General features: G+C 46.2%; 1 long non-coding RNA gene and 5 other non-coding genes across 13 annotated transcripts in view; 2 read left to right on the forward strand and 4 right to left on the reverse strand.

The window, feature by feature from the left end:
* Positions 1-5,068: 5,068 nt before the first annotated feature.
* Positions 5,069-5,140, reverse strand: TRNAP-UGG (transfer RNA proline (anticodon UGG)). Its single transcript has one exon. It is a non-coding gene; the product is annotated as a tRNA-Pro (tRNA).
* A 4,336-nt stretch (positions 5,141-9,476) lies between these two features.
* LOC140898298 (uncharacterized) overlaps positions 9,477-21,397 on the forward strand; it is a 96,938-nt gene continuing 85,017 nt past the window's right edge. For 4 of the 8 annotated variants that reach the window (XR_012154944.1, XR_012154943.1, XR_012154942.1 and 1 more), the window contains exon 1: positions 9,524-12,302. This is a non-coding gene — a long non-coding RNA (uncharacterized lncRNA). Of the gene's footprint in view, positions 12,303-21,397 lie in introns of all 8 variants that reach the window. The other 4 variants (XR_012154940.1, XR_012154945.1, XR_012154941.1 and 1 more) reach the window with 4 other exon arrangements.
* TRNAL-AAG (transfer RNA leucine (anticodon AAG)) lies at positions 11,233-11,314 on the forward strand. Its single transcript has one exon. It is a non-coding gene; the product is annotated as a tRNA-Leu (tRNA).
* On the reverse strand, positions 12,152-12,224 carry TRNAV-AAC (transfer RNA valine (anticodon AAC)). Its single transcript has one exon. It is a non-coding gene; the product is annotated as a tRNA-Val (tRNA).
* Positions 14,296-14,367, reverse strand: TRNAP-UGG (transfer RNA proline (anticodon UGG)). Its single transcript has one exon. It is a non-coding gene; the product is annotated as a tRNA-Pro (tRNA).
* On the reverse strand, positions 15,190-15,262 carry TRNAT-UGU (transfer RNA threonine (anticodon UGU)). The gene has a single exon. It is a non-coding gene; the product is annotated as a tRNA-Thr (tRNA).

A 21,397-nucleotide genomic window follows, 5' to 3' on the forward strand; every position in this document is an offset into this window, starting at 1 on the left:
GACCTCCTGTACACCATAGATCATTACATTTCCCCCAGTTGTGGGACATAGCATATCATCTAGAAAGGCATCCAGGCTAGATTTGAAGGGTTTGAGTAATGGAGAATCCACCACTTCCCTTGTATCTCATCTCTGTGGCCTCAAGTTTATGCATGACTAGGTTGTGTTCTCCGACCTGTGGACCCCTCTGACATAACAATGACATTCAAAATATGGTGTTAGGGGGCTTATTCCTTCACCCACTTACTTCCCTGGTCCTTCTCGCATGAACAGAGAGCAACAATACCCGAAGTCCAAAGGTGCAAACAATTCAATGTTTATTGGGGTGAACTTCCAGCAAGCATGATTCCAGTTTCCTTCCTCAGTATCCTCCTTCCCAGCTCTGACACCACAGAGCCTTACACCTGTGTCCCTGTTCCCATTCCTACCCTTAGCCAAACATGATTCCAATTTCCCCAGCCCCATTCCCTGTTCCCATTTCCCCTTTTAGCAAAACATGATTCCAATTTCCTTACCCCCATTCCCTGTTCCCATTTCCCTCACCTGCATGCCCACCCCTACCCCCCTACTTCCTGATTGACTGCAGACTATATAGTAAAACTTGAGTTCTGCTTTGCTATACCTTAACCAATCATGTTCCTGAAATTTAACTAACCAATCCTAACATATTGTAACATGATTATGTAACCAATTATATCCCACCACCTTAATTAGTTTACACCCAGCAAAATTAATTATACAGCAGACAGAAACAATCAGAGAACCAGAAAGAGATTATACAGACAAACAACAGTAAAGTGGGAACTATAATGACAAAACAATACAGAAGTGAGGATTTCACATCCCAGCTATTGATAAATGAGTTCTTGCCAGACAGGATGCTATCAAACTAAGTTTTCTTTTACATTTTCTAGGCACTTCCCTTTCTCTGGAGCTGATAGGCACTATCAGGACAGGATTGTATTCCTAACAGCCTAATAGCACCTTATTTCAGTGTGACTAGTTTGGAACGTGAGGATGTGACCGTTCGCTTTCCAGCTTATGGCTGCCTCTGCTGCTTAGCCAAAGGCCTTAGCCTAAGCACAGGGCCACAAACTGTCACAGTAAGAGAAGGCCCTTACACCGGCAGACAGTGATTTTGATTCTTTCTTTTGTACCTCTATAACTAGCCAAGTGATAAGAATACACCTAAATTCTTAGAGTATAGACCTTTACAGACAGGCCTGAATATCTATATCCTAACATACGGAAGCTCACTTCTACCCTTAAATCCCTACCAAATAAAAAAAGACATACCCCAAGACCCTACCCTAAGCAGAATTTTGACCCCAAAAAGAGAAACGTGACAAAGACTCAATGAAACCCATCAGGGGAGTTGGCTATTGCTATTGATTTTATGGGGATGATTCTCAGATACTATGGTGGTGAACAGCAGACTAAAACTGGAGAGAGAGAGAGAGAGAGAGAGAGAGAGAGTAGGAGTACAAGTCTTGATCCTCTTCTCTCATACTAAGAGTGGTCTGTGGAAGGGGTCTGCACCCCACAGGTTTATAGAGTATGTTTTCTATAGCCAGTGCTTTATAATGATAAAGAGGAAGGTCAGACCTATTGTTTCTAAAGGTGACAAGATAAGTGGCCATTCTAAATCTTATGGGAAAGAATTTCAGTGATAGAGGTCTCCATGAGAGGGTCACACCTGCGCTCCAGCAGTTCCATTGGATCCCAGCCCATCTCTTGCTCATTCAGGCTAAATTTGTTTTGGCATCTTTGCCTATACATGCCAGAACAGATGTGCACCTCTGGATCAGTGCAGCTAATGAAACCCGCGTGAAGGGCAGAAGGCCAGATTTGTCAGAGCACTGGAACTTGAATCTCCTCCTGAAGTCACTATGACCTATAGGTGCCCAGCACCTATGGAAATCAGTTCCAGAGCGTTCTGGTCAAGGAGTTTTGAAATGAGCATCTACAGAAGATTACACTGAGGCCTGACCTACACTTAAGAGTTTTGCCGCTAAGTTATTTAGAAGTGGGTGGGGAATCACACCCTAACCAACATAACTGTGCTGGGAAATGCCCGACTGTAGACTCAGAGTGATAAAAGACAGGAGACAATATCTGTATCTATCTGTCAAATGATCATGGCTGTAGTGATTCCAGAGTTAAGAGAGATGACAAAAGTCCCAATCCAGATCAGGACTCTCTTATGCTAGGCACTTTACAAGCACACAGAAAGAGCCAATCCATGCTCCGAACACATCACAGACTCACTCTCTGTTAACTTCCCTAGGTTTTTAGTTTAATTTCTCTAGAATCTTATTTGATATCTAGTTTTGAACAAAAAATCTATTGGCTTCATTCCTGTATTTCCCCATCCCCAAAAGACTTAATCATCCTTACTTAAGAAGGAAAATTCAGGTCATGTAGTCCCCTTCCCCAGCCCCAAACATTGAGGTTGATTTTCCTCTCACACTGACTTCTAGATGGTAAGTTCTTTGGGAGCAAGAACTGTCTATTTATTCTGTGGGAGACAAGGTGGGGGAGGTGATATATTTTATTGGCCCAACCTCTGTAGGTGAGAAAGACATGCTTTTGCGCTTACACAATCTGAAGAAGAGCTCTGTATAAGTTCCAAAGCTCTCTCACTACAACAAGTTGGTCCAGTCAAAGATATTACTTCACCCACCTTGTCTCTAATATTCTGGGACCAACACTGCACAGCAACTCTATTTGTTCTGTGTTCACCATACCTAGCACTGGTCATGAGTTGGGCTACTAGAGCTATGATGATGACGAGTACTATTACTACTAACAATAATACTAAATGGAGAGCCTAATAATTTAGCACAGTGTAAATGAGATCATAATATGGCCCAAAGGCCTTTTGTTTGTTTGTTTTACAATATGTTTCATAGCCACCTTTTCTTTTGCAACATTGTAATCTAAATATACATGTAAACAATTTTCCAGTATATCAGTGTGGCAAGATAACTTTGGCTCATCTGTTGTAACTTGATTGAGCCCATTGTATAGGTTCAAACAGCTCTTGAGATTGCATAAAATAGAAGAATGTTTTGTAGGCACTTAAAAAAGAAATGTTATTAGTTTAAGATACACAAGGAAAATTATCCCTGCAGAAAGGAGGTGAGATGCATGTTCCTGCTGGTTTTGAACCAGGGACCTTTTGCTGTTAGGCAAACGTGATAACCACTACACTACAGAAACCCATCCACTTTGTTTTTTTATCCCTCTGTGGTCTAACCTTTGTTAATGAAATTGGTGCAGTTTAATATTTATTGGTTTCAGAGTAGCAGCCGTGTTAGTCTGTATCCGCAAAAAGAAAAGGAGGACTTGTGGCACCTTAGAGACTAACCAATTTATTTGAGCATAAGCTTTCCGGAGCTACCAGCTCACTTCATCGGATGCAATATTTATGTGTCTGTACTGCCCCCTTCTGGATGAAGTTGGACCTGGTATATGTGTGAAGCTTGCATCTGTAAGCATGTGAAATAGTGTGGCCCTCTCTTTTTTTGAGTTTTGATTGTATTCTTTCTCCAGGTGTAGTTTTGTGTGAGCATGATTCTGAGAGTGCATGCCTTCAGGTGCATTTCCAGGGAGACAGATGAGACGATGTGAGATGAGGTGGTGGCACTCTGGAGATTTAGCTGCCTGCGGCGCCTCTCTCGCAGCTGCTCTTTCCCTGTTCTAACCCTCTTTCTCCTGCCTGTGCATTTTATGGTGGAGGGAAGCCCCCCAATTCCAGAGTTTCTGAAACAAAAAGGAATCTACAGGTCACACCACAGGCAGCTGGCTTCTATAAGAACAGCCAGACTGGGTCAGACCAATGGTCCATCTAGCCCAGTATCCTGTCCTCTAACAAGAAAAGGAGTACTTGTGGCACCTTAGAGACTAACCAATTTATTTGAGCATGAGCTTTCGTGAGCTACAGCTCACTTCATCAGATGCATATCGTGGAAACTGCAGCAGACTCTATATATACACAGAGAATATGAAACAATACCTCCTCCCACCCCACTGTCCTGCTGGTAATAGCTTATCTAAAGTGATCATCAGGTGGGCCATTTCCAGCACAAATCCAGGTTTTCTCACCCTCCACCGCCCCCCACCCACAAATTCACTCTCCTGCTGGTGATAGCCCATCCAAAGTGACAACTCTTTACACAATGTGCATGACAATCAAGTTGGGCTATTTCCTGCACAAATCCAGGTTTTCTCACATCCCCCCCACTCCCCCCCCCGAATAGCCCAACTTGATTGTCATGCACATTGTGTAAAGAGTTGTCACTTTGGATGGGCTATCACCAGCAGGAGAGTGAATTTGTGTGGGGGGGTGGAGGGTGAGAAAACCTGGATTTGTGCTGGAAATGGCCCACCTGATGATCACTTTAGATAAGCTATTACCAGCAGGACAGTGGGGTGGGAGGAGGTATTGTTTCATATTCTCTGTGTATATATAAAGTCTGCTGCAGTTTCCAGGATATGCATCTGATGAAGTGAGCTGTAGCTCACGAAAGCTTATGCTCTAATAAATTGGTTAGTCTCTAAGGTGCCACAAGTACTCCTTTTCTTTTTGCGAATACAGACTAACACGGCTGTTACTCTGAAACCTGTCCTCTAACAGTGGCCACCACCAGGTGCTTCAGAAGGAATGAACAGAACGGACAATCATGTGGCCTCAGTCTATTTCACAATCCGCTGCTCCCCTTTGTGTCAGAACTAGCTAGCGGTGGCAAAGGGCCAGCAACTGAGAGAAACAGGATCTTGCAAGGCACCAGGAAACTCAACCAGGAGAACAAACAGCTGCTCCTTTCTCAGACAGGGCTTGAAACCCCAGTCTCTTTTAGCTGTGTGTAGGCTGGGAAGATTTAGCTTTTTAAAAAACCCCAAATCAAGGCTCATGTAACTTTCACTGAACAGAAACACTGCTCCTGGGTTGCCACCATCAGCCCACTAGGTTTTTTGGTAATAGGGATTGTTGAAAGCTGAGCTGATCAGTTAGAGTATAACAAAAGAGAAAATGTTCTAAAGACCAGGATTTTTTTTTAAAAGAGGGCTCGTCCGGGATTTGAACCCGGGACCTCTCGCACCCAAAGCGAGAATCATACCCCTAGACCAACGAGCCAGCTGAATAACAATTTTCACTGGACGCTTCTTGTCTCTTTCTACTGTTGTAGTTTTCTTGATTTTAAATTGCAAGAGTGATAAGGTGGTTGAAGTAGTCTCTTTTATTGGATCAACTTCTGTTGGTGAAGGACTTGAAAAAGAGTTCAGTGGAGCTCAAGAGCTTGTCTATTCACCAACAGAAGTTGGTCCAATAAAAGGTATTATCTCACACACCTTGTCTCTCTCTTACTTGTGACTTTAGTTGCCTCTTTTCCTTGTTAAGGGTAAGAGAAAGCTCACCTTTCTCCTGCCATTTATTTCTTTTTGCCTAATTGGCTCCATTCTACGTGGACAAGAGCTACCAGTACACTATTCTAGCCTGCCATTTTTTGAAGTCAAATGACAGTAAATTTGCTTCTTCCACAAGTCTACTAGTTACAATATTGTCTATCTATCTAATCCACTCCTCCTTCACCCCAACAAAACAAAACAAACAAAAAGAAAATTCTTTATGTGGAGTTCAATTTGAAATGGCAAGGACATCATTCTCCTTTTACTGATAGGCAGATAGATAGGTAGAAAAGAAACTTGCAGTATACATATATAAAAACTACAGGACCTTCACTTCTCAGGCTTCAGGGCATAAACTCCCCAGAATGTGTCGCCTCCTCAATTGTCCATAGAGTTTTTCCTCTAATTTGTTTGGGGATTTAAAAGGTTGCAAACACAGAAGTCTCAGTCTTCCAGATTCCACAGAGAGAAGCCAGCAAAACGCCACGTGGACTCTCAATAATGAAGAGGTCTTCTTGTTCCCTGAGGCTGCCCCCTAGAACCGGGGGCCTAAGTCACCCTGCTGGGAACTTTCAGGTCACCTGGGACCCAATTCATACCTCAAGCAGACATTACTCAAACACATGGCCGTTGATGTCAACCATCAGAGGATTTCCAACAGAGCATAAAATATACTAGGATGCCTGACACTTAAAAAAACCCAAACAAACAAACAAAAAACACAACAGGTCACATTAAACCTTTCAGTCACACTGAGCTGGGTCTAGTCCAATAAAGTGAACTGTAGAAAGAATCTCTCAGCTATGGATAGCATAACATGGTAACGATCAGGGCAACTTGCCAGCAGACAGTTACTTGAGCCCATTGCTTACATCTGTGCTTATCTGTAAGCACAGGAAGGGAGGGTGACATAAGACGAGGGATCTACGTAATAACAACAATAATAGAAGACATGGAGGGGGTAGAGAAGAAAGTGTGTGTATGGGGTGGGGGTGGGGGGAGGACAGTAGATAGTGTAGGGGGTATGTGAAACGCCGAGTGTGAACGGATTGGCTGCAGATAATGATGAAAAGGAGTGGAATCTCCCCCACTTTTTCGTTTAGTTACCACTTCGCAAAAGCTGAGCAGCGGGGACAGCAGAGCAGCACACAGCAGGAGTTTGCCTGGGAGTTCGCCTGGAGGGAGCCCAGTGAGGCTTACGTCTTGCAAACTGCTCTGAGGAAGCTCATAGTAGGAAGGTGATATGGAAGGGGGGGGTTCAGCTGTTGTGACCTGCACTGGATGTGCCATGTTTGTCTTTCTTCCACAGGACAGAAGCGACTTTGTCTGTACAAAGTGCAAGCTGGTCTCCATATTGGAAGAGAAGATTGAAGGTCTGGAGCAACAGATAGCAACCCTGCGTTGCATACGGGAAACTGAGGATTTCCTGGACGAAACTCAGGATAGGCTTCTAGGGGCACAAAGCTCTACAGATATAGAGCAGGTTGCACAGAGGAGCCAAGAGACCAGTGAAGAAGCTTGGCAACATGTGACCTCCAGAAGAGGTAAGCGGAATGTCCGGGTTCCAGTAACACAGACACAGGTAACTAACCGCTTTCATGTTCTCTCCACAGGTATCGTTGCGGAGAGTGGACCAGATGATATGTCTGGGGCGAGAAAGCAGAAGGAGACTCCGCTGGTTGGAAGGCATGAGATGCGCTGTCCTGAGGTTGGGGGTTCCACGACCACCACCCCCAAGAGGAGAAGGCGGGTGGTGGTGGTCGGGGACTCTCTCCTCCGGGGGACTGAGTCATCTATCTGCCGCCCTGACCGGGAAAACCGAGAAGTCTGCTGCTTGCCAGGGGCTAAGATTCGTGATGTGACGGAGAGACTGCCGAGACTCATCAAGCCCTCGGATCGCTACCCCTTCCTGCTTCTCCACGTGGGCACCAATGATACTGCCAAGAATGACCTTGAGCGGATCACTGCGGACTATGTGGCTCTAGGAAGAAGAATAAAGGAGTTGGAGGCGCAAGTGGTGTTCTCGTCCATCCTCCCCGTGGAAGGAAAAGGCCTAGGTAGGGAGCGTCGAATCGTGGAAGTCAACGAATGGCTACGCAGATGGTGTCGGAGAGAAGGCTTTGGTTTCTTTGACCATGGGATGGTGTTCCATGAAGGAGGAGTGCTGGGTAGAGACGGGCTCCATCTTACGAAGAGAGGGAAGAGCATCTTTGCCAGCAGGCTGGCTAACCTAGTGAGGAGGGCTTTAAACTAGGTTCACCGGGGGAAGGAGACCAAAGCCCTGAGGTAAGTGGGAAAGCGGGATACCGGGAGGAAGCACAGGCAGGAATGTCTGTGAGGGGAGGGCTCCTGCCTCATACTGGCAATGAGGGGCGATCAACAGGTTATCTCAAGTGCTTATATACAAATGCACAAAGCCTTGGAAACAAGCAGGGAGAACTGGAGGTCCTGGTGATGTCAAGGAACTATGACGTGATCGGAATAACAGAGACTTGGTGGGATAACTCATATGACTGGAGTACTGTCATGGATGGTTATAAACTGTTCAGGAAGGACAGGCAGGGCAGAAAAGGTGGGGGAGTAGCACTGTATGTAAGGGAGCAGTATGACTGCTCAGAGCTCCGGTACGAAACTGCAGAAAAACCTGAGTGTCTCTGGATTAAGTTTAGAAGTGTGTGCAACAAGAGTGATGTAGTGGTGGGAGTCTGCTATAGACCACCGGACCAGGGGGATGTGGTGGATGAGGCTTTCTTCCGGCAGCTCACGGAAGCTACTAGATCGCATGCCCTGATTCTCATGGGTGACTTTAATTTTCCTGATATCTGCTGGGAGAGCAATACAGCGGTGCATAGACAATCCAGGAAGTTTTTGGAAAGCGTAGGGGACAATTTCCTGGCGCAAGTGCTAGAGGAGCCAACTAGGGGGGGTGCTTTTCTTGACCTGCTGCTCACAAACCGGGTAGAATTAGTGGGGGAAGCAAAAGTGGATGGGAATCTGGGAGGCAGTGACCATGAGTTGGTTGAGTTCAGGATCCTGACGCAGGGAACAAAGGTAAGCAGCAGGATACGGACCCTGGACTTCAGGAAAGCAGACTTCGACTCCCTCAGGGAACGGATGGCCAGGATCCCCTGGGGGACTAACTTGAAGGGGAAAGGAGTCCAGGAGAGCTGGCTGTATTTCAAGGAATCCCTGTTGAGGTTACAGGGACAAACCATCCCGATGAGTCGAAAGAATAGTAAATATGGCAGGCGACCAACTTGGCTTAATGGTGAAATCCTAGCGGATCTTAAACATAAAAAAGAAGCTTACAGGAAGTGGAAGGTTGGACATATGACCAGGGAAGAGTATAAAAATATTGCTCGGGCATGTAGGAATGTTATCAGGAGGGCCAAATCGCACCTGGAGCTGCAGCTAGCCAGAGATGTCAAGAGTAACAAGAAGGGTTTCTTCAGGTATGTTGGCAACAAGAAGAAAGCCAAGGAATGTGTGGGCCCCTTACTGAATGAGGGAGGCAACCTAGTGACAGAGGATGTGGAAAAAGCTAATGTACTCAATGCTTTTTTTGCCTCTGTTTTCACTAACAAGGTCAGCTCCCAGACTGCTGCGCTGGGCATCACAAAATGCGGAAGAGATGGCCAGCCCTCTGTGGAGATAGAGGCGGTTAGGGACTATTTAGAAAAGCTGGACGTGCACAAGTCCATGGGGCCGGACGAGTTGCATCCGAGAGTGCTGAAGGAATTGGCGGCTGTGATTGCAGAGCCACTGGCCATTATCTTTGAAAACTCGTGGCGAACCGGGGAAGTCCCGGATGACTGGAAAAAGGCTAATGTAGCGCCAATCTTTAAAAAAGGGAAGAAGGAAGATCCTGGGAACTACAGGCCAGTCAGCCTCACCTCAGTCCCTGGAAAAATCATGGAGCAGGTCCTCAAAGAATCAATCCTGAAGCACTTGCATGAGAGGAAAGTGATCAGGAACAGCCAGCATGGATTCACCAAGGGAAGGTCATGCCTGACTAATCTAATCGCCTTTTATGATGAGATTACTGGTTCTGTGGATGAAGGGAAAGCAGTGGATGTATTGTTTCTTGACTTTAGCAAAGCTTTTGACACGGTCTCCCATAGTATTCTTGTCAGCAAGTTAAGGAAGTATGGGCTGGATGAATGCACTATAAGGTGGGTAGAAAGCTGGCTAAATTGTCGGGCTCAACGGGTAGTGATCAATGGCTCCATGTCTAGTTGGCAGCCGGTATCAAGTGGAGTGCCCCAGGGGTCGGTCCTGGGGCCGGTTTTATTCAATATCTTCATAAATGATCTGGAGGATGGTGTGGATTGCACTCTCAGCAAATTTGCGGATGATACTAAACTGGGAGGAGTGGTAGATACGCTGGAGGGGAGGGATAGGATACAGAAGGACCTAGACAAATTGGAGGATTGGGCCAAAAGGAATCTGATGAGGTTCAATAAGGATAAGTGCAGGGTCCTGCACTTAGGACGGAAGAACCCAATGCACAGCTACAGACTAGGGACCGAATGGCTAGGCAGCAGTTCTGCAGAAAAGGACCTAGGGGTGATAGTGGACGAGAAGCTGGATATGAGTCAGCAGTGTGCCCTTGTTGCCAAGGAGGCCAATGGCATTTTGGGATGTATAAGTAGGGGCATAGCGAGCAGATCGAGGGACGTGATCGTTCCCCTCTATTCGACATTGGTGAGGCCTCATCTGGAGTACTGTGTCCAGTTTTGGGCCCCACACTTCAAGAAGGATGTGGATAAATTGGAGAGAGTCCAGCGAAGGGCAACAAAAATGATTAGGGGACTGGAACACATGAGTTATGAGGAGAGGCTGAGGGAGCTGGGATTGTTTAGCCTGCAGAAGAGAAGAATGAGGGGGGATTTGATAGCTGCTTTCAGCTACCTGAAAGGGGGTTCCAAAGAGGATGGCTCTAGACTGTTCTCAATGGTAGCAGATGACAGAACGAGGAGTAATGGTCTCAAGTTGCAGTGGGGGAGGTTTAGATTGGATATTAGGAAAAACTTTTTCACTAAGAGGGTGGTGAAACACTGGAATGCGTTACCTAGGGAGGTGGTAGAATCTCCTTCCTTAGAGGTTTTTAAGGTCAGGCTTGACAAAGCCCTGGCTGGGATGATTTAACTGGGAATTGGTCCTGCTTTGAGCAGGGGGTTGGACTAGATGACCTTCTGGGGTCCCTTCCAACCCTGATATTCTATGATTCTATGATTCTATGATTCTATGATCATTCGGGTGTTAAAATAGTTTGCCATTGCTATCTGAGATAGTTGCTACTGGACGGGGGAAAGAGAGAGACCCAGGATGAGAGTGGATATCATTCAGTTCTGGAGGAAAGCCGGTAATAATAATGATAATAATAATAAATTACTATTATTTTATTTTTCTGCTCTTTCTTTCCCTCTCCTCCTCCTTCTTCTTTAAATGCAGCCAGGTAATAATTATGTCAAAAGACAGATCGCTGCCCTTCTAGTTTTATTGTAAACTCCCACATCTGAAGGAATGTCACTATGGGTTAGCAAGGAAATATTTTATTACTTCAGTTTTTCTTTGTGTGCCAATTTTTGGCCCAAACTACCTTACACACGAGCAGGGCTATAGGCAGCGGGGGTTGACTTTGAATTAAGAGTAGTAAATGGCTGCTGTAATTAGAACTATACTCTTTTTTATTGTGCATTGTGAGATGCGTGCAGCACGCTGTCAGATTGCTTTTGGCTTTCAAATTGCAGTTTTTTCAGCGGTGTGGAGAGCACTATGCCAAGGAAAGGGGTATACCCAGGAGCTCATTTTCAGCAAGGTAGCGTGGCCGAGCGGTCTAAGGCGCTGGATTAAGGCTCCAGTCTCTTCGGGGGCGTGGGTTCGAATCCCACCGCTGCCAGATTCTTTTTGTGCTTTGCCTTTCCTTCAGGATCCATTTTTTAAAATAGCTAAATGGAGACTTTCAATTTCGCGGTGCTAATTAGCAGATATGCTTTTGCTCTTGCCTGATAGCCCGGTCCCAGAGAACACTGACCTTGGCCGAAGAGAGGGGCAGTTTTCAGGAAGCTCCTGTTTGTAGACGGTTTTCACGGTGCTAAAAATAACCGAAGTGGAATATCCCTCTGTGCATGACAGCTGTGGATTTATTCTGCAGCCCAGAGAGCACAGCAACTATTCAGGGCATTAGCAGGGTAGCTGGCTGGATCCCTGCAAAGCTGCTCTGTCTGTCACTTCTTCCTGACAAAAGGGACTTGCAAATTAGGAGAATGTAGATCTCAAACCAGCCAATGCTCCCTCCCTTTAACATTACAGGCAAAGCAATTCACTGCAAGAGAAATGTACGAGAGATGCCTGAGTTTTCCTTTTCCACCCCCAAAAATATCCAAATACAAATTGTCAGGATTTGTCCTGTATGCCATGTAGTTAGTGTGTCAGTCAGCAAGCTGAGGCAGCAAGTGTTTCCAGATAAAAACCTTCCCCCAAAGAAAAACAGACTGTCAGGTACTAAATTTTAAAATCCATGATTGCAGGTGCTTAGATGAGCCAACTTTATATATCTCCAGCCTTCCTAAGAATTTACCATTTGCAGTGTTGCCCCAAGGATATTATTAGAAAGAGGAGCAGCGGATGTGCCACAAACGTTAAGACTTAATCTTCTCCAAAACGGGTTCTTATTTAACATACTTTGGAAACACTACCCTATGACACAGTGTTCACCATATCAAAATTGCACAGCTGTTTCTGCCCGGTTTCGAACCGGGGACCTTTCGCGTGTTAGGCGAACGTGATAACCACTACACTACAGAAACCCCACTGGAAAATGTGTGCTCCCTGATTATCTAGAGATTTCTAATCCGTGGGTCCTGTGTCTTTGCTGATGTCTTCATGTAAGTGTACTGGGTTTTGCTAATCAGTGGCTTTGTGTTTGTAGATGGTTGTTGACTGTTACGTTGGTCTGTATGTGTGTTCGTGTATAGTGAAACTGTGTACTCACAAATGTCCCCTAACTGCTGTGATATTTGTAAATGGGTGTGAGCGCATGATTGTGTGATTTGTTTGTGAATGTGCACATACAGACATGAAGCTTTGAGTAGGCTTAGGTATGACAATGCTTCTGTTTGTGTATGTGTGATCATTTTAAACGTGTGCATACATGTGTATGTTCATGTTCTTTATGTGCCTAGGTATGATTTTGCTTTTTGAAAAATGCCTCTGGGCTCGGTGGTTGTGTTTCTTAATCTGTGGTTTATACCTTCCTGTGTGTTTTGGACTGATTGTGATGTCTATGTCTCTGACAGCTGTGTGCTCACCTCCATGTGCGATTTTTGTGTAGGCCTGCCTATGTGATTTCAGTATTTGCATGTATGTTGATGAATAGGACCGTTTTATGATTACTATTATCCTCTACTAGGATAGTGTTTGTGGACTGACCAAGATGAGGATCTCATTGTGCTAGCCAGACTAATAGTTTGTGGGTCGAAGAATACCGCCCTGTGTGCACGCCCAATAACGTGATTAGTTTGTGTGTGTTTAGTATTGAGTGGTTTATGTGTACTTGCGCTTAAATGTGTTTTACTAGGAGTGTTGTTTCTTTGGGTGCTACATAATTCCATCGCACCGAGCTTCAGCCTGCTAATTTGTAGGCGGAATTTATAGGGTGAAAACTCTGTGGTGCATTTATCCTGCAGTGTTGCAGTGAATGGCTTTGCCTGCACAGCCCGTATATGATTAGTGTGTGAATATGTTACCGTGATTTTTTTTACTTCTAAACACGCAGTGTGATTTGTGTACCTGCACCTCTATGAGCTGTTTGCCCAAGAGAGTGATTTGCCCACTGTATGCAGCAGTGCTGGTGGCTGGGTGGGTGGGTGAGTGTGCGGATGCGTTCCTGTCTATATGTGCGGGGTGGAATCGTATTGCTGTGTATGTAACAGCACAACTGCGAATTTTGTTTCTCCATCCGCATGTGTGCAGATGGGAATGACTTAACTCGCCTCTCCTTCTCCCTCCCCCCCCCCCCCCCCCGCTATGCTTGTCCGGATGTCTGTAACTATAGCAGAAATAATCAGTCTTGTTTCCACCCTCCCCCAAAAAACAACAATCTCCCGCAGCAAAGCACCCACTTAATTAGGCTCTGCAGGTCTCCATTCAAGCAACCCGAATTCCTCCCTCCTTCCCCTACCAAGCAGCCCGTTAAGGCACCCCTGCACCCCTTTCCCAAAAATAACCCTGCTACTTACTGACTGTGCCCCGCTTTAACACGCCCCACCCCCCCCCATGCCGCGCTCTTTGCCAGGAGCCCTGGAAACAATTCCCACCGCCCGCGAATTCCCCTCTCACACAGCTCCCCCAGGAAACCCCAGTTGGTCCCCATCCTGGCAGCTTGCCCCTCAGGCAACATCCCCCCTCAGTCTCCTGGTTCTATGCCCTACTGTTATGCCACTTCTAGCTTTCCAACCCCTACTTTGGGGAGCTATGAGCCCCTTGGGTGACTTGCAGGGAGCCCTGCACGGCGGGGTACATGCCACCCTGGGTCACCCTATAGGGAATGTTTTATCTCTCCCCCACCAAATCTATTGATCTCTTCGTCCCCACTTCCCCACCAGCTTGGTTCGCCCTGGTTAACTCCTCCCCAGTTTGTTTTGTTTTTCTTCCTGCTATTCCGTTGTATAATCCCTGTGTGTGCTGCCTGGCTCAGCAAAAACTCATCAGCCCACGTGGCAAGTCCCCAAAGCCAGAGCGAAGCAACCACTGCAAAAGCACAAGGACGTCACTGCCCTGTTCCTGTGTATTTGTACAGCAGGTCATATTTTGTACTGTTCACAGGCAAACTGTGCACGTTTTTTAGAGTGCCAATACATATTTTTAAAATATAAAAGAGGGCTCGTCCGGGATTTGAACCCGGGACCTCTCGCACCCAAAGCGAGAATCATACCCCTAGACCAACGAGCCATGTTGGTCACAAGCACCTGAGGAAGTACTTGAGAGCTGTCTTTAGGTAACGCGGCGCGTGAGCCCTTTGCTTTTTTAGAATCAGTTCCACTTTGCTTCCATTCTCTTGCTCCAGCTCACTTTCCTCTCCCTCTGCCAACGCTTCAGTGTCCAGTACTGCTCAGTGATTCAGCTTTCAACAAGAGAGGCTTGACTTTAATTCATTTTTTTCCCCTTTAATCCCTTCCCCCCTCCAGTCAGTCAGTCATTCTTTCTTTCCAACAACATAAGTGAAAAACGTATCACCCAGCGGATCTGACAGTTTCTAAATTTCTGGTAACAGCTGTAGAGAGCGGCAGATTTTTATCCTACTGATTCCCTCCCCCCACCCCATGCTTTTTGTAATGTAAACTGAGGCAGCAAGTGTTTCCAGATAAAAACCTTCCCCCAAAGAAAAAGAGAGTGTCAGGTGCTAAATTTTAAAATCCATGATTGCAGGTGCTTAGGTGCGCCAACATTATATATCTCCAGCCTTCCTAAGAATTTACCATTTGCAGTGTTGCCCCAAGGATATTAGAGTGACAAGGTGGGTGAGGTAACATCTCTTGTTGGACCAACTTCTGTTGGTGAAAGTGAGCTGAAGAATAGCTCGGCTTCGAAGTTTGTCTTGTCACTTCGCTTGTGTCTCAAATAATTATCTGGTGGCCCAAGACACCGGTTGACATTTGAAAAAAAGTCAAGGAATGTGACTGATCTGGAAAGCGAGATAAAAGCTTTTGTTGAAATAAGTAACATTGTTTTAAAAATGAAATGAAGGGACATGGGGTGAAAAAGAACAACAGTAGGCCCCAGCGAGATTTGAACTCGCGACCCCTGGTTTACAAGACCAGTGCTCTAACCCCTGAGCTATGGAGCCTGCAGCTGTAAAAGCTTCTTCTGTCCTCCCCAGAATGGTGAAGATCTTTTGACCTGTGCTTTGCTCAGGATCTGGATTAATGTTTTGACACCAATTAAAAGTATCTTTATTCACCAGGAGTCGATGTCAATGTAAGGATTTGCATGAAAAGTCTCCTTTGGCTCGTCCTCCAAGCTCTGCAGCCCGCTTTAAGAAACAAACAGGAAAAGGGACTCGCCACATACACACTGCTGGCCAGCAGGCTCTGTGCCTGAAAAACGTGTGGGAATGCTACCACCTGCTGTACTGACTGTGTATTGCACCCTGAAGGTTGGCTAAATTAAATACAGCTTGCCAGAAGTGGAAATCAATAGTTTGCAGCGTTGTTGTGTGTTCGCTGCACTTTATTTGCATACAACAAATGCAGCAGATCACACGTCATCCCATTAGTTGCTTGGCACTTTTCTTTTCTTTTTTTTTCCAATGCACGAACCAAACTTTGATTCAAGAATATATTAAATGGATTAGAGGTATTAAATTGGTGATGGATGATGTCACTGTGATAGCCAGGAATAAAATCCATGGTCCTGTTTCACACTCCCCTCTTCTAACCCATATACAATACTGCCTCCGCCTAGATGTTTGCTGCATATGCATGGTTTAATCAATGGCATCCAGCATGGAATGCACTTGCATTTCTACATTGTGTAATAATGACAAGCAAAATACTCTGAGTACTGTAATATACTCTAAGATCTCTGTCTGAGTTCCACCAAATCAGAAGAACCAGAAGTTGAGTATTATTATACTGAATTTACGTTACAGTAGGTTTTAAAAAAAAACAGGATCAGGACCCATGTGGGCTGGGTGCACTGTACCACACTGAGAGCCTTCACTTGATGCAGAGAAGAAGAATCAAGTCCACAAAATTCATGCAGTTATTTTGTCTCACTCCCCTTTCTTGTAGACGAGCACCGTCATAGACTTCTTCCAGGAGCTGGGAGTACAGAGGAACTGTTTGCATTTGTTGAAAATGGCAGTTAGGACCAGGGAGCCGGGATCTCATTTTTTCAGGAAGTTGTAGTGAATGCCATCTTTTCCTGGGGCTGTGGTTTTGGTCTTTGTAAGTCTGGTCTCTACTTCCTGTGCTGTAAAGTCTTGTTCCAGGTCCTCTGCATAGTCAAGGTGGGGTAAAGGATGAAGGCTCCCTGGTCACTGCATGTCGTTCTAAGCTACATGGTCAAACACACCCCTGAAGTATGAAAATAGTCTCTCGGACGGGATTGCGCAGTAGGGTGAGGGCCCATCGAGGATCTCTCTCATAGACTTAGGGCGGTTTGACTGGTAGAGCTTCTGGATCCTGGATGCTGCTGCTGGGCCGTAGCGGTGACTGATGTTCCTTCTCCTGGCTTCTCTCCTGTGGTGGTTGTTGTTGTTATGTCTCCATGCCGGAGCTCTGTGAGCAGTCGGTGTGTTCTCCTGAGTTCCTTTCCTCCCAGATACAAATTTTGCAGACAGGTCTTAGTGAGTCTGTCTACAAGGAGGTCAAAGTCATTGAAGGAGGCTGTCCTTGCCAACTCCTCCATCCAAGTGGCTTGCCGAGGTGTGGCAGCCCTCACCGAAGGTTGCTGCTCCCCTGGCTGCTCAATCTCCACAAGCTCAGGCTGGAAAACTGCGGTGGGATTAGTCTGTTGCCTATTTTCCTCCCGGTTTTGAGTGCTCTATTCAGCTGGATCTTGAGGCATGATCTCCGAAACAAGGGCAGTGTCTTCCTTTGCAGTTTTTAGGGCAGCACTTGTCCTTTTAGGAAAGACAGTTTTAGGGGCAGCGGTAATGGCCCTTTTAGGGATGCGGTCTTGCTTGTGAGTTTCCAGCGCAATGCTGATCCTTCTGTGGATGAGTTCTGTTGGGGTGGGGAGGGGGGTCTTTGATGCAGTGTGAGACCTTCTGGGGGCAAGGTCCTCGTGGGTGGTGTTGGAGGCCATGCTGGTCTGCCTAGGGGTGAGGTCCCTTTGCGTGGTCCTAGCTGCGTATATAGCTCCTCCAGTAGCTGGGTCTCACTGGGTAGCCTGTGTGGTGAAGCTAGCTCTTCTGATGACAGGATCCCATTAAGTTACCTGCGTGGGGGCACTGACCCTCCTGATGATGGTGCCATGATGAACATTCTGTGAGGAAGCACTAAGCTGTCTGGAGATGGAGTTGCCTCACGTAGGCTGCGAGGGAGCGCTGATCCTCCTCTTGGTGGGGACCAGCTTAGGGATTTTTAAGGCAGCACTCACTCCTTCAATGGTCGTATGCTTTTGGGTGGTCCAATGGACAGGAGTAGTCCTTCCCTCAGTAGATTGTTGGACCACCTTTTCGTGCTCTGGCTCTGGGGGAGTTGGCTGTGATGCAGTAGCCGGAGTATTTGGGCAGTCGGAAGCTGGAGTTGGAGCATGTGGTGTTCCTGCATTCAGAGCAGAGATGGGATGGTAGCAACATAGTCTGGTAGAGTTGAGATTCTTCAGGGGTGAGATGTCCCTTGCAGGAGACTTGATGCAACTTACATTTCGTCTGCGTCTCAAAAGGCAGGTCACAGAGGGCACACCGGAAGGCAATCTGCTTGCCATGGATTTTCTTGAGGTGTCTGCTGAGACTGTCAATGTACTGGAATCCACGAACTGGATAGCAGAAGGGCCAGAGGACAATGTCCATAGGGAGGGGATATTGGAGGTAGAGGCAATCATTCTCCCTTTCTTCTTGCTCTGCTAGATGGGCTTCAGTCATATCAGTGGACTCACTAGATGGGTTCTCGTTGCGCTGGGAGAGTAGTATGGAGAGGTTTGGCTGGGCAGGCATCTAGTGAGGTGTTGAGGTCCCGCTGGGTGGTTTCTGAGGAGAGGCTGGTTTCTGAGGAGAGACTGGTCCTGCCGGCTGAGGACACAGCAGGACAACAACCAGCATCAGGATCCTGGGCAGTAGAGGAGGTGGAAGAAGTTCTCCTTGTGGCATCTTTCTCCTGAAGAGCTGGGGAGACGATGTTTGTCCTGGCTGTGATGTCCAAACGGAAGGCCGTCCTCGAGGTGCAAGATCCCCTTACTGCAGCATTTCCACAGGTTTTCTTCAAGGAAGCAATGTTCTGGAAGCACTGCGGGTGTTCTTGGTCTGTCCTGGAGCCTCCAAAGCAGCATGAAGATCTTCTTTTGAAGCAGCAGCAGAATCCATCTTCAGAATAGTAGTCTTCTTCAGGATAGCAGGTTGAGTCTTCTACAAAGTGCAGTTTCTGCCTCAGTAATTAAACTGATAAGAACAGATATAAAAATTTTATTAAAGCTAATGTTAAAATTATATAATACACAGGTTGAGAGAAGTGTGTCTGTACAATATATGCAAGTGCTATTCCATAGCCCCACTGCTCTTTTCTGCTATCCCATGTCTAGCTCCAACTTGCAATCAGTCATACCGAAGATACTTCTAGTTTCTCTTCATAGCAGTCTGGTGCCTTGCCTTCATATAGCTGCACACTCTGCATGGCTTGTCCCCATTCCCTTAGTGGACGGCCCCCTTCAGTGGGACACAGTTGAGCTGGGTCTTATTGACAAATCTCCAGCCAGCAAATCGGGTGAAGCTGCCTCGAGGGAGGAAGCAGTTACTGGTGTTCCAGTTGCATATCACCTCGAAGGCCTTGCCCTACTCTGGCTTCCATCACAGGTTTTCCTCATATTGCCAACAGGTGGCATCCTTCAGGGTCCTCTCCAGCATGGTTTTAGCTCTCAGTCTAGAAACTTCCTTTTATAGAAAATGACACCTACCTGCCCAGAGTCACGCTATTTCTCCTGAAATAGCGTGACACTGGGCAGGTAGCTGGGGCTTTGTCACAACACCCAGTATCCATAGGCACCAACTTTTGCTCAACCCTGCTCTGCCCCCAGCCCCGCCCCGACTCTACCCCTTCCATGAGGCCTGGCCCCTGCCCCACCCCCATTCCAACCCCTTCCCCAAAGTCCCCGCCCCAACTCCGCCCCCTCACTGCCCCTATTCTGACTCCTTCCCCAAATCCCCGCCCCGTCCCCGCCTCTTCCCTGCCTCCTCCCCTGAGTGCACCACGTTCCCGCTCCTCCCCACATTTCCCGGAGCAGCCAAACAGCTCTTTGGCGGCGGCAGGGCGGGAAGTGCTGGGAGGTAGGTGGAGGAGCGGGGACACGGCGCACTCAGGGGAGGAGGCAGCTGAGGAGGAGGTGGGTGGGAGGGGAGCTTGGCTGCCGGTGGGTGCAGAGCACCCACTAATATTTCCCCATAGTCAGCGCCTAATTTTCCAGCCACGGAGTCGGCGCCTATGCATGTATCAGCAGCCTGGTGATAAGATCACAAGCATTGGCAACCTTGGGAACTCCAACTCATTGCTTTCCACTTGAGCAGAGCTTGAATGCTCAGTGGATTCACCCTTTGCTAACAGACTTTCTGGATGTAGGTAATGAGTGAAAAATCATTGAAAACATTATCATTGCCAGTCTCTTCTCGACTGGCCTTTTGTTTTAAATGACTTTGTCCAATTCTGTCCCATGCATCTCTCTGTAGTCACAGAGCTTGTCTAAGGTTATTGGGCCTTGTTCTTATTTTGGTTTTTAGTCAAGTTCTTAATCTCTCTAGTGCAGAATGAAAAGGAGTACTTGTGGCACCTTAGAGACTAACCAATTTATTAGAGCATAAGCTCTAATAAATTGGTTAGTCTCTAAGGTGCCACAAGTACTCCTTTTCTTTTTGCGAATACAGACTAACACGGCTGTTACTCTGAAACCTAGTGCAGAATGATGATGATCTTTTGACCTGTGCTTTGCTCAGATTGTAATCAGTGTTCTGAACTCAATGAAACGTATCCTAATTCACCAGGAGTTGATGGAAATATACGGAGAGTGATGTTTGCACCTAAATACTCATAAAAAGCATTTGTTGGATCTTCCTCCACCCTCTTCAGCCAGCTTTAAGAAAGAAACAAGAAAAGGGACTTACGCCAGCTGCAGTCGGCCCACCAGCTGGGTCTTTCCTTGAAAAAAATAAGTGGAAATCCTACAAGCTGCTGCACTGAGTGTGTTTTGCATGCTGAAGGTTGGTTAAGTTAAAAATATTTCCCCAGAAGTGGAAATTAATAATTTGCAGTGTTGTGTGTTCGCTGGACTTTATTTGCATACAACAACTACAGCAGGTCATATGTCATCGTATTAATTGCTTGGCACTTGACTTTTTTTTTCAAAGCACTAAGCAAACTTTTATTAAGGAATGTATTAAATGCATTAGATGCATTAATTGGTGAGAGATTATGTCATTGTGATAGCCAGGAATGGAATCTAGGATCCTGTTTCCAGGTCCCCTTTTCTAACCCATACACAATACTGCCTCTGCCTAGATGTTTGCTGCATGCGCATGGTTTAATCAGTGGCATCCTTCGTGGCATGCACTCACATTTCTACATTGTGCAATGATGAGAAGAAATATACTCTGTCGGATTCATTTAGGATTTTATCTCACGCTGATCTCTCAAGATAAACCTGAATAACACTTTTCTGAGGGACCAAAAATTGAAGTTAATACCATTCCCCACCTCCCTAATTTTCATTCATCTCTGCTCTTCTTGGCTCTAGCTAGCACCAGTCTGACAACCATAGAAATACTATGAAAGATAATATTCCCCTGTCTGTCATATATGGTCCCCGTTAACATAGCGTCCACATACCTCTCAGTCATCAATGTATTTATCCTCAGAGCACCACTGCGAGTTCAGTATTATTGTCTCTTTACAGATTGGGAACAGGCACACAGAGAGATTGAGTGGTCCAAGTTCACAAGAGGAGTTTGTAGCAGAGCAGATAATGGATGCCATGTCTCTTTCATTACATGCTAGTGTTCTTATAACTTCACAATTCTCCCTTATGCTCCTAGGGGTATTTTCAACCTGTCTTGGAGCCTGAAATACTGACGAAAGTCTATTTGCATGAGACTCATTACCCAGCTTTTCAGATTCAGGTTGTTAGTCTCTATAAGGTTACAACATAACAAGGTGTTTTCCAGACAGAAGTTCCCACCACACCGAAGTTTTCTGTATAAATACCTAAGTCTGGGAGCTTCTAATAAAAATAAATTATGAGAAATTTTCCACCCACTGAAGGAAGCCAGCACAAG

The sequence above is a fragment of the Lepidochelys kempii genome, chromosome 14 (genome assembly GCF_965140265.1).
Source record: "Lepidochelys kempii isolate rLepKem1 chromosome 14, rLepKem1.hap2, whole genome shotgun sequence".
NCBI lineage: Eukaryota > Metazoa > Chordata > Testudines > Cheloniidae > Lepidochelys > Lepidochelys kempii.